Below are 11149 nucleotides of genomic sequence, written 5' to 3' on the forward strand. Positions count from 1 at the left end.
TGAAGCAGGAACAAACTTTATTTTTGAACTGCAAGAAAAAAACCTCACACATGCTCCTGGGGAATTCTCCCGAATGCTGGGCAGCTCGTCCAGGAACCCCTAGCCGGATATATCTCTCCTGGAAATCCCTCCTCCTACACTTCCCCAACCAATGGGAACTCTCCGGGAATCCCGGAAATCCCCTCAAGAACTCCAAAATAGTGCAAGAACTTAAAAGTAGCGGCAGAGGCGGATAGTAATGCCTTGCCTGTCAATCAATACTGTTGGCAAAATGCCAGGGGCCATACAGACTCGTCCGTGGCTCTCAGCAGGAAGGAAAGGTCCAGGAGCGGGAGAGAAACAGAGAGGAAGCTATATGAGAGCCGGATCAGGACTGTGATAGTGTGGGTATCCATAGCACCACTCATCCACTTTCCAATCTCTTCCTTGTCAACTTTTATTCGCACTCTTGCCTTGGCAGCACATATACCAGAATTGAAACAATACAGAGAAGATGGGCATGGTCCCTGTGCAAGGATAACTTGCAAATTCACCAAGTGTTCCGCAGTTTTTTTTCTCTCATGTGCGGAAGCTAGACCAAAATAAGGGAAAAAAAGTAGTGGTGGGGCATCCCATGAAAATGGAAGAAATATTAGGGGAGTGGAGGAAGAGTGGGGTGAGGAGCAGGGAGGAGCAGTGAGAAAAGGGAGGAACACTGGAATGATATCCACCAAACTATTGTTGAGTGTGTATGAATATACCACAGTGAACTTCACTTTATGTATATCTATAAAGCAGAGGTATACATTTAAAAAGTTCTAATTTAAAAAGAACTATGAGAAAATAGAAGAAAGACCAGCAGAGGAAAGGGAACAGGGGAGAGAGGAGGGGAGGAAAAGGCAAAGCGCTGGGGACAGAATTGGAGCAAATTATATTCAAAGCCTGTATAAATGTCAAAATTAATTCCAGTGTTATGTATAACTCTAATGCAGTAATAAAAAAGTGAAAGAAAAAATTTTTAATTCATTCCTTTTTTTCTTTCCTTTTGCTTCTCACTTTGTGTTTTCATTGATTAAATAAAACTCAGACTGCTTGGTATCTGAAATGGCTTGCCTTGAAGTGCACTTTGAATCTACCTCCTCATCAAGGTGATCTCTACATGACGTCACATAGTAATTTCATATACTTTATCATTTGGTTTATGACCATGGCGGTGCTGCAGGGCAAGTTAGAAAAGGATGGTTTATCCAACGGATTATATTGGGTGAACTGAATATTTGTAAGAGAAAATGTATCTTTGCATATACCTTATACCATACTCAAAATTGATTATAGATGGATTGTAGTTCTAAATATGAAAGGTAAATCCATAAAAGCTTTTAGAGGAAAACAGAACATCTTTATGACTCTGGAGTAGGAAAAAATTAAGAGGATTTAAAGAACACTACTTACAAAGGACAAAATTGATAAATTGGGTCATATTAAGATTAAGAAATTATTTTTCTAAGAGATACTATTAAATAGAATGAGAGGAACCCCAAGAATGGGAAAAGATACTTGCAACGCTTATATCCAAAATGGCTCTGTTATTCAGAATATAGAACAACTCTGACAAATCAAGAAGAAAAGACAACACAATAAAACAGAAATTGGCAAAATCTCAAACTACCACATCACAAAACAAACAAAAGCAGTATCTGAGTGGCAATAAATATGAAAAAAGAGTCAATTCATTAGTAATGGTGAGGGGCAAAATGAAATATAACACGGTGCCACCACATTCCCACAGAAATGACAAAATGAAAAAAGAGACAACACCAAGTTTGAAACAACCTTGGGGGCCAAACATACCTGTATCGTTGTACCTGTATTACAAACATAATACAGAGTGGGAAAAAAATCCAGATTCAGAAAAAATTCATTCCATTTATATGCAGCTCAGGATCAGGCAAAACTAGGCTATACTGTTTGGGAATCCATAGTCTGCAAAATTATTAAAAAAAAACCCCAAATATGTGTTAACCATATAAATCAAGAAAGGGGCCACCTGTGTGTGTACTTGATAATTATCTGTTAAATCCAAAAGCTGAATCTTATGTACTTTTCCATGTTTATATAAAAGATGTGGATAAAGGCATAAATTTATTATTTCATAATAATTTATTTTGTAAAAAAATAAATAGAAAAGAATAAATTTGGGAACACAGCACAAATTGACAGTCAGTTCCTTGGCCTCCGAATCTACCTTCTAGCCTCTTATACTGACAGGGGTCCAATAGTCCTGCTAGCTAGAGTGCAGAGTCCACTCTGACTTATTTCCATATTGGTTCTCGTAATCACTCAGTTTCAAGGCCCTCATTTTCTATTTAAGATTGAAACCAAATATTCTATAATTAAACTAACCCCTATCTAAATCCACATTCCCAGCCCTTTCAGCAGAAAGTCAGGTTTGGGCTGATTGTTGGGACTGCCCTTGTTGGGTTTGGATTAGGGTCCTTTTTTTTTCTCTGATTTACTACCAAATCCTCAGATTTTCCTTGAAGTCATCAAAGTGCAAAGGAGTTTATTACACTTCTTTCCCACGTGTACAGCTTGGGTAACTCTTCCTTCCAGGCGACTCCTCTCAGTGACTCAAAGGGAACGTTCTATAGAATGGCTGACTTGAGGCATTTTGTCCCTCTAGAAATCAAGGAAAAGACATCATTGGGCGTGTGAAGGTACAAACCTGGGTGGAGAGAGTAAGAGAATCTACCATATCACACTCAAAGGGACACACAAAATATGGGATTTACTTTGCAGCAGAATAAGCATTTCAGTAAAATAAACAAAAGGAGAAGGAAAATAGACATGAGTTACCCATGCACGTGTTCCTCAGCCTTTGGGCTGGGATTACTTGAAGACTTCATTAAATAATCTCAGAGGTATCTGCTGAATGACAGAGACAACATGTTCAAAGGATGGAGCTAGCACAAAGTCAGCTTATCCTCTCAGTGCCACAAAACAGGTGTTGGTTTCAGCTGGCATCACTTAATACCTCATTGATATCTGTCACTGTCATTGGATTCGTCATGTCATGGGTGTTGAATACAGAAACTTCCAAAGTTTCAGTTGTGTCCATACCAGAGTACCATTGTGATTCTCTCACTGTAGCAGATGATGCAGTTCCCATCACTCTAAAGCTAGTGACGACCAACATTTCCCAATAAGAAGCCCAGTGCTGAGGACCGTACCCGGAAGTTTCACTACAGAGAAGAAGAAAAATTTCACTACAGAAAAAATTTAAATAGCTCACACTAGAGTATCCTAACTATCTATATAACACAGTTGTCTGTTTATAAAGCAACATGGAATGTCAAGCTGTCCTTCCCTTACAAAATAAACACAGGAAAAAACTGAGGATTGGTTCTCTCCCTATATGAATGGTACTAACATCAATTAATAATGACAAATGCTTTTGTATCTAAATTCATTTAATTTGAACAACAAACCCCAGAGTCTTATCAGTTTTAAGTGAAGGAGAATTAAGTGCTGAGTTTGGAAACATGTACAAGATGTTGCCGAGTTGTGCTATGTGTCATGTTTTATTTTTATCATTATTTTTTTTATTTGTTCTACTTAGCACTATATGACAGCAGAATGCATTTCAATTCATCACACACAAATGGAATGCAACATTTAAATTCTCTGGTTGTACACAGTGTAGAGATGCACCATTCATGCAATCATACATGTTACTAGGGTAATGATGTCCATCTCATACCACCATCTTTCTTTCCCCCATAACCCTCCCCACCCTCCTCTTTTCCCAATTCAAAGTTTCTCCATACTTCCCATGAATCCCTTGCCATCATAGTCAGCATCCACTAATCAGAGAAAACATTCAGCCTTTACTTTTTTTGGGATTGACTTACTTCACTTAGCATAATATTCTCCAACTTCATCCATTTACCTGAAAATGCCAAAATTTTATTCTCTTTTAATGCTGAGTAATATTCCTTTGTTATGGGCCAGGGAATATGAGCAATGCCCAAACAGACTCTATTTTACCCTGAGATTCCATATCATGTAAGAAATGCTTCTCCCATGGGAAAGCCCCACTCTGTACCCATTAATAGTTACCTAGCATAGCATACTTGGCCATTCACAAAATAGCAATTCTTAAACAATGTAAAATTTTTCTCTTTGGTTTCCATTTTTCTTGGGCAATGTACCTTGTCAGAGATTGATTGTCTAGACATTAGTAACTGAGCTAGGGTCATTTTGATCCAGTTCCCTTTTGCTTGTTTGCTGCTATGCCAACCTGGAAAGTCCTGTGGGAAATACCAATGTATCCATTGCATTGTCTCGCTAACTGCCCAATTCAGCTTCTGTACCTGCTTTCTTGCAGCTACGTCAACCCAGATGTGGTTTTTGCCTTTAAATAACCTAAAATGCTCAGGCCCAGGGCTGTTCCTTGCAGAGACAGTTATGGGTACTGTGGGGAGCAGTCACCAGCCGGCCAGCTAAATAAAGACTCTTCAATTTGGACAAAACTGGGACTTGGTGTGTTTTCTGAGAGACCTGCCCCACAACACATTGTGTATATACACCACAGTTTCTTTATCCATTTATCTATTGCTAGGCATCTAGGTTGGTTGCACAGTTTAGCTACTATGAATCCAGCTGCTATAACATTGGTGTGGCTATGTCACTATAGTATGCCGATTTTAAATCCTTTGGGTATAGACCAAGGAGCGGGTTAGCTGGGTCAAATGGTGGTTCCATTCCAAGTTTTCGGTAGAATCTCCACTCTGCTTTCCAAAGTGGTTACACCAATTGGCAGCACTGTAGGAGTGTAACTTTCCCCCCATATTCTCTCCAAGACTTATTATTGCTTGTATTCTTGATAACTGCCATTCTGACTGGAGTTAGATGAAATCTTAGAGTAGTTTTGATTTGCATTTCTCTAATTACTAAAGACATTGAACACTTTTTGATATATTTGTTGTTCACTTGTTTATCTTCTTCTGAGAAGTGTCTGTTCAGTTCCTTAGCCCATTTGTTGGTTGGGTTGTTTCTTTTTTTGGTATTAAGTTTTTTGAGTTCTTTATATATCCTAGAGATTAGTGCTCTATCTGATGTGCATGTGGTAAAAAATTGCTCCCATATTGTAGGCTCTCTCTTCACCTCAATGATTGTTTGTTTTGCCTAGAAGAAGCTTTTCAGTTTGAATCTATCCCATTTATTGATTCTTGATTTTATTTCTTGCACTTTAGGGGTCTTGTTAAGGAAGTCGGGACCTAATCCAACATGATGAAGATTTAGGCTTGCTTTTTATTCTGTTAGGTGCAGGGTCTCTGGTCTAATTCCTAGGTCCTTGATCCGCTTTGAGTTTTGTGCATGATCAGAGATAGAGGTTTAATTTCATTTTGCTACATATGAATTTCCAATTTTTCCAGCACCATTTGTTGAAGATATTATCCTTTCTCCAATGTATGCATTTGGCACCCTTGTCTAATATAAGATAACTGTATTTATGTGGGTTAGTCTCCATGTCCTCTATTCTGTACCATTGGTCTACATGTCTATTTTGGTGCCAATACCATGCTGTTTTTGTTACTATAGCTCTGTAGTATAGTTTAAGGTCTGGTATTGTGTTGCCTCCTTCTTCACCTTTTTTTTTTTTTTTTTTTTTTTTTTTGATAAGAATTGCTTTGGCCATTCTGGGTCTCTTATTTTTCCAGATGAATTTCATGATTGTTTTTTTCTAGTTCTATGAAGAATGTCATTGGGATATTAATAGGAATTGCATTAAATCTGTATAACAGTTTTGGTAGTATGGTCATTTTGACAATTTTAACTCTGCCTATCCAAGAGCACAGGAGATCTTTCCATCTTCTAAGGTCTTTTTCAATTTCCTTCTTTAGTGTTCTGTAGTTTTCATTGTAGAGGTCTTTCACCTCTTTTGTTAGATTGTCAAGTATTTTATGTTCTTTGAGGCTATTTTTTAAATATTTATTTTTTATTTATATAAAAATATATATCTTTATTTTATTTATTTATTTTTATGTGGTGCTGAGGATTGAACCCAGGGCCTCGCCTGTGCTAGGCGAGCACTCTACCACTGAGCCACAACTGCAGTCCTTGAAGCTATTTTGAATGGGGTAATCTCCCTAATTTCTCTTTCAGTGGATTCATCACTTATGTGTTGCAAAGAACTCAAATGTAGATCAGCATGAGCAAGAAGAAGAAGAAGAAGAAACTCCCTTTATTGAATGCAGCAGTCTTTATATAGTATTGTGAACAAAGAAGGCAGCATCCCAACAGCAATTACTCAGGTCTATAAGCTTGCAAAACATTATGTGCAAAAGTAACTTGCTAATCAGAAATAACTTTCTGATCACGTCTTAATCTACTCTTGGGCTGTAGCATTCTGAGCTCTGTTCCTTAAGAACAGATAAACATTCTTGTTTGCAAGTAATGTTGTTTTCTCAGAGTCCTTCCAGCCCACTTGGCAGAACATCCTGTTTGCAGGCAACCTCCACCAAGGACCAAAAAGCATCTTGTTTGCAAGCACGCAAGCAGTCATCCTATCTGATTCTCTACATCCTTGGCAGAACATCCTGTTTGCAGGCAGGCTCCACCAAAGACTGCAAAGAGTCTTGTTTGCAAGCATGCAAGCAGTCACATCAGATTCTGTACATCTCCCTCCTTTTGTTTTTGTAAATGAGCCAAAGCAGAAGTGATTAGAGAGGTTTCATGTTTCAGTTGCCTTCACCTTTTCCAATGTTGGAAGACTACATATAAAACAAAACATAAAATAAAAATTATTACAATATTACCAAAAGAAGTTGACAACAAGGTAGAGAAATGACTTAAAGGATTCAAATTAGCAATACTTGAAGACAATCCTTGTAAAATCTCAGATCCTGTCAAATCAGGTAACTTCTTACTAAAGGTGTCCATAATATTTTTTTCCAAATTCATAATTTCTAAAGTTAAAATTTGATGTCCAATTAATGGTGTTTTAACAGTTTCCCATGAATCACTGGTATTATATGGTGCAGGAGTCACACAAATATGAGAAGAATTTCAGTAATACTTCAGAACACTTCTGGTAGCCAAAATAGTTACTTGATTGCCAAGCCAGGAAATAGTATGTTGTAAATTTATCACATCCATAGCTAATTGAGAGTCTAAATCTTTTTATTGTTACCATAATAAACGAGCATCTTGATGCCATGTTCTCACGAAGTCTGCAGTTTGAATACCTTGATATAAAGCAACCCCAGCTGGCAGTTAATAATTGCAAGCATAGCTAATAAAAGATTAACAGGATTTAAAGGCTGATTTGCTTTTTGAAGGGTTTTTTCAGCTTCTTGAGTCAACCTTTTCATCTGTCCCCAGGTTGGGGAGGGGCGTCCGCTGTTCTCATCGCCATTGTAAAGGTTCTCTGCATTGACAGCTCCTGAAATTGTCTGACAAACCGGTCGCTCATTCGGCAATTTGATAAGTCTTGAAGGTACCCAAAAAGGTATTTCACCTATAGAAATAAGAGCAAACCCCCTTCCCATGTGGTTCAATGACCCAGAAATCCAATCTTTATTTTCATCCTTATACCATATAGGTATTTCTGACTTTTGAAATAAGGGCTATGATTTAAATGTCAAGAAATGTTGCTGGGCTGCAGGAACCTCGGAAGCTGACCAAACATTTAAAAAATTTAAAGTTAGTAAGGTTTTATGAATTATATTTTGAGGAGTATAAGCCATAGCATCTCCCCCCTTTTATTTTATGTATATATTCTCGTAACGTATGATTTGCCCTTTGTGTAATAACTTGACCCTGAGCATTATATGGTATACCAAATGTATGTGTAATGTCATATTTCTGTAAAAATGAATGTAATTTTTATGATATATATATATATATATATATATATATATATATATATATATATATATACAGGTGCACTGTCAGTTTTAAGTTCTTCAGGAATTCCCATGATAGCAAAACAAGATAATAAATGAGAAATGACTGCATCAGCTTTTTCCGAAGAAAATGCTGTGGCCCATTGAAAATGAGTATGAGTATCAATGGTATGATATACATATCTTAGTCATCCAAATGACTGAATTATAACAACATCCATTTGCCAAAGGGCATTAGGATGGAGTCCCCTTGGATTAACACCAGGAGGACAGTAAGGGATATTAAAAGGAGTACATGATAAACAGTTAGCTATAATGTCACGTGCTTGTTTGGGTTATTTTGTATTTTTTGTAAAGTCCTTTAGTGTTTGTATGATGTGCATGTTCTTGATGTGCCTTTTGTAAAGGGAACAATAGTTTGTTAGACCAGGACATAAGAAAAGACCACTGACTCCAATTAAAATCAAATTAAAGCAAGCTTATTATTTTGACCGGCCGGGCTGCCTCTCCCACCCAAAACCACAGGAACAAGACAGCAGCCGTAGCTTTCCTGCAGCCCAGATTTATAGCCCAGAAAGTTACACAAAGGGGGTTACAGATAACAAAACTCTGACGAGCATAACACTAATGGTAGTTTACATTTTTGCTGGCCCCGACATCAGAATTTATGAAGATCATTAGAGCCTCAGAGAGGGTCGTTATCTGGCCAGGGAAGGCCAAGATTTGTGAGGGTCACTCAAGTTTCAGAGAGGGCTGCTATCTGGTCAGAGAGCCAGGAATGGGTGAGTTCAAGGCACAGGCAGGCATTCCAAGCAGGTTCAGAATTTGCAGTAATTTATAGTAAAGCCAAAATTATCTTTTCATGGCTTTGTGGCGAGATGGCTCCCAATTTTAAGAAAAGATCAAGTTGGGTCTATCATTCCTCCCTTTTCTTATGTGTCCCTTTCAAATCTTTGATAGGGTAGGGGAAGAGCACTGAGGGAATTTTAATCCCCCAGGTAACAGTCTCCAACTTTTTTTGAACTCACCCAAAACTGGTCTCCCTGATTTGACTTGACTTAATTAATTATTTATATTGACAGTCTATTTATTTTTGCCTCCATTGTTGTAAGAAGAGGGATGTCGCTCATTTTGGCTTCTTCTGAGCTGAGAGGGGGTACAGCGTCAGGGATGTGAGTTTTCTTTTAGAAGTCAATTCGGTTTGGAGTCTGGTTGGGGAAGAACAGGTTGTAAAGTCATCTGGGGTTGGGTGCTTCTATGAGAGAAACAAAAACCATGAGTACCGAATAAATGTTGCAGCAGCTGGAACATGTCACTGTATAGAAGTTCCCTCACCAGGAGGTGTGAGGGCTGAGAAGTTAGTGTGTGTGTGTGTGTGTGTGTGTGTGTGTGTGTGTGTGTGTGTGTATTTATTTATTTATTTATTTATTCAGGAGGAGAAGCTGTCTCCATAATAAGGCCAGAGTGGACAAGGCTTTTATATAGAAATGTAAATTTTTAACAATTTTAAAGTTATCAGGAATGCAAACACAACATTAAACTTTTAGTGTTACAGATGTCCTTTTCCATAAGATACAGTTTAATAATATCATCTGATCATGTAAAATCCTTTTACTAGTATGACCTCTGTGTCTAATAGAGAAACCTTTAATTCTGTTACTCAGGGCTGGATAATCATACTAGCAAACATCAAGCCTGCCTGTGTAGGTTAGGAATATGTGTAGGCCTTAAATTAAAAACTTCTGTCTCTGGCAGCTCCTCTTAATAGTCTCTTTTTAATAGTTATCAGGCATTTCTGTCTGAGAATCCTTCTTTGTAGCCTCCATTCTTACTTATTTTGGGAGGCTAACATAAAGTATATACCTTAAAATATTATTATTATTATTATTATTATTATTATTATTATTATTAAAAATGTCCAGGAATGGCTGGGTTTTGGTTTTAACTGTCTTTGCTAAGTGTTTAAGATGAAGCAGTCAAACTGGCTTTTGTTTCTATCTATTGTTAACAGTCAGCTGAGTTTACATGGGAATCCTGGGGGAACTTTACAGCAGCTTCTCAGTTCTGCTAGTGCCATTTGCGCTAGGATGGGTCCGGGTCTTGCTTGACCATGTGGCTTCCCTCAGAAGCATCAGGGATGTCTCCCTTCTCTGATGACCCTCCTCTTCATAGCAAATGCACTGATTGGCTTTCTGTTCTCCAGTGGTCTCAGTAATCTCCCTGATCGGGAGGTTATGTGGCCCAGAGTTGCAAAGCTCTTTAGAGATGTTCCCTGTTCCCTGGATTCAGACTGACTCAGAGGGCAAGAGCCAAATATTGGTTTTCTTGGCCCTTTTCATTTAACTTTAATTTTAAATTTCAATCTTAAACATCCAGCAAAAAAATTTTAATAGCCTTATATTAAGAGTACTGGGCTTTAATGTCTATAACTTTACAATTATTTATCTTTTGTATTATCCTATCTATAGGTGATGGCTTATTATCTTAAATTAACCCAGGTTGTGTTCTTAAAGCAACACCTCTGCAAAACACTAACAGGGAATCTTTAGATCATTTATAAGGAAATTACAAAATAAAATTAACAATAGTAAAAACATATTTAGTTTGTGTAATAGCTACCTTGAATTTTGGCTGAGTTACACATTACAACCCTGTTTGAGATCCTAGTAATCTTGACCAAAAAAACCCCACAACTTTTGAACATAACTTTAAATGAACTGAAACCTGTCCTACTGCTTTTGTAGTCATTCTCACATGTGGTAAGATGGGACACAGAGCCTTATTTCACGTAAGACAGGGCTCTTCATAAATCTTAAGTGTTCTAATTCTAAAGCTGATCTTTGCTTTTTAAATATCATCTTACAAAGTTTACATAAATTGTTTGAGGTCACATGATCATTAGCTAACATCATATGATATCACATTTAAAACATGAATTAAAGAAAGGCTGAAAGTTTTTAACCTTTTGTGGAAAGGAAGCAAAATACTTTGTGCTTTACAATATTAACCTTTACATAGATTAGGCTCTCATCAACTTAAAAATATATTTAAATTGTTCCCCAATGTAAAAAGTAATATAAAACTTTACATATCTTATTGATAACAGGTAAATAAATCCCCAATATATTTTTAAGCTTAAAATTACCATACACTTTAGAACACCACCTTGATATAATGCTTTTTAAAGCTTCTACCTTATAGACTTGTATACCTGGAAGATATGAGGGCTTTAATAACATCACAATTACATTGGTGTTTCT

The 11149-nt window shown here is 37.2% G+C and overlaps 1 non-coding gene across 1 annotated transcript; it reads left to right on the forward strand.

The window, feature by feature from the left end:
* The first annotated feature begins 448 nt into the window (after positions 1 to 448).
* Positions 449 to 551, forward strand: LOC143379775 (U6 spliceosomal RNA). The gene has a single exon (XR_013088553.1). It is a non-coding gene; the product is annotated as a U6 spliceosomal RNA (small nuclear RNA).
* Positions 552 to 11149: the final 10598 nt, after the last annotated feature.

The sequence above is a fragment of the Callospermophilus lateralis genome, chromosome 13, assembly GCF_048772815.1.
Source record: "Callospermophilus lateralis isolate mCalLat2 chromosome 13, mCalLat2.hap1, whole genome shotgun sequence".
NCBI lineage: Eukaryota > Metazoa > Chordata > Mammalia > Rodentia > Sciuridae > Callospermophilus > Callospermophilus lateralis.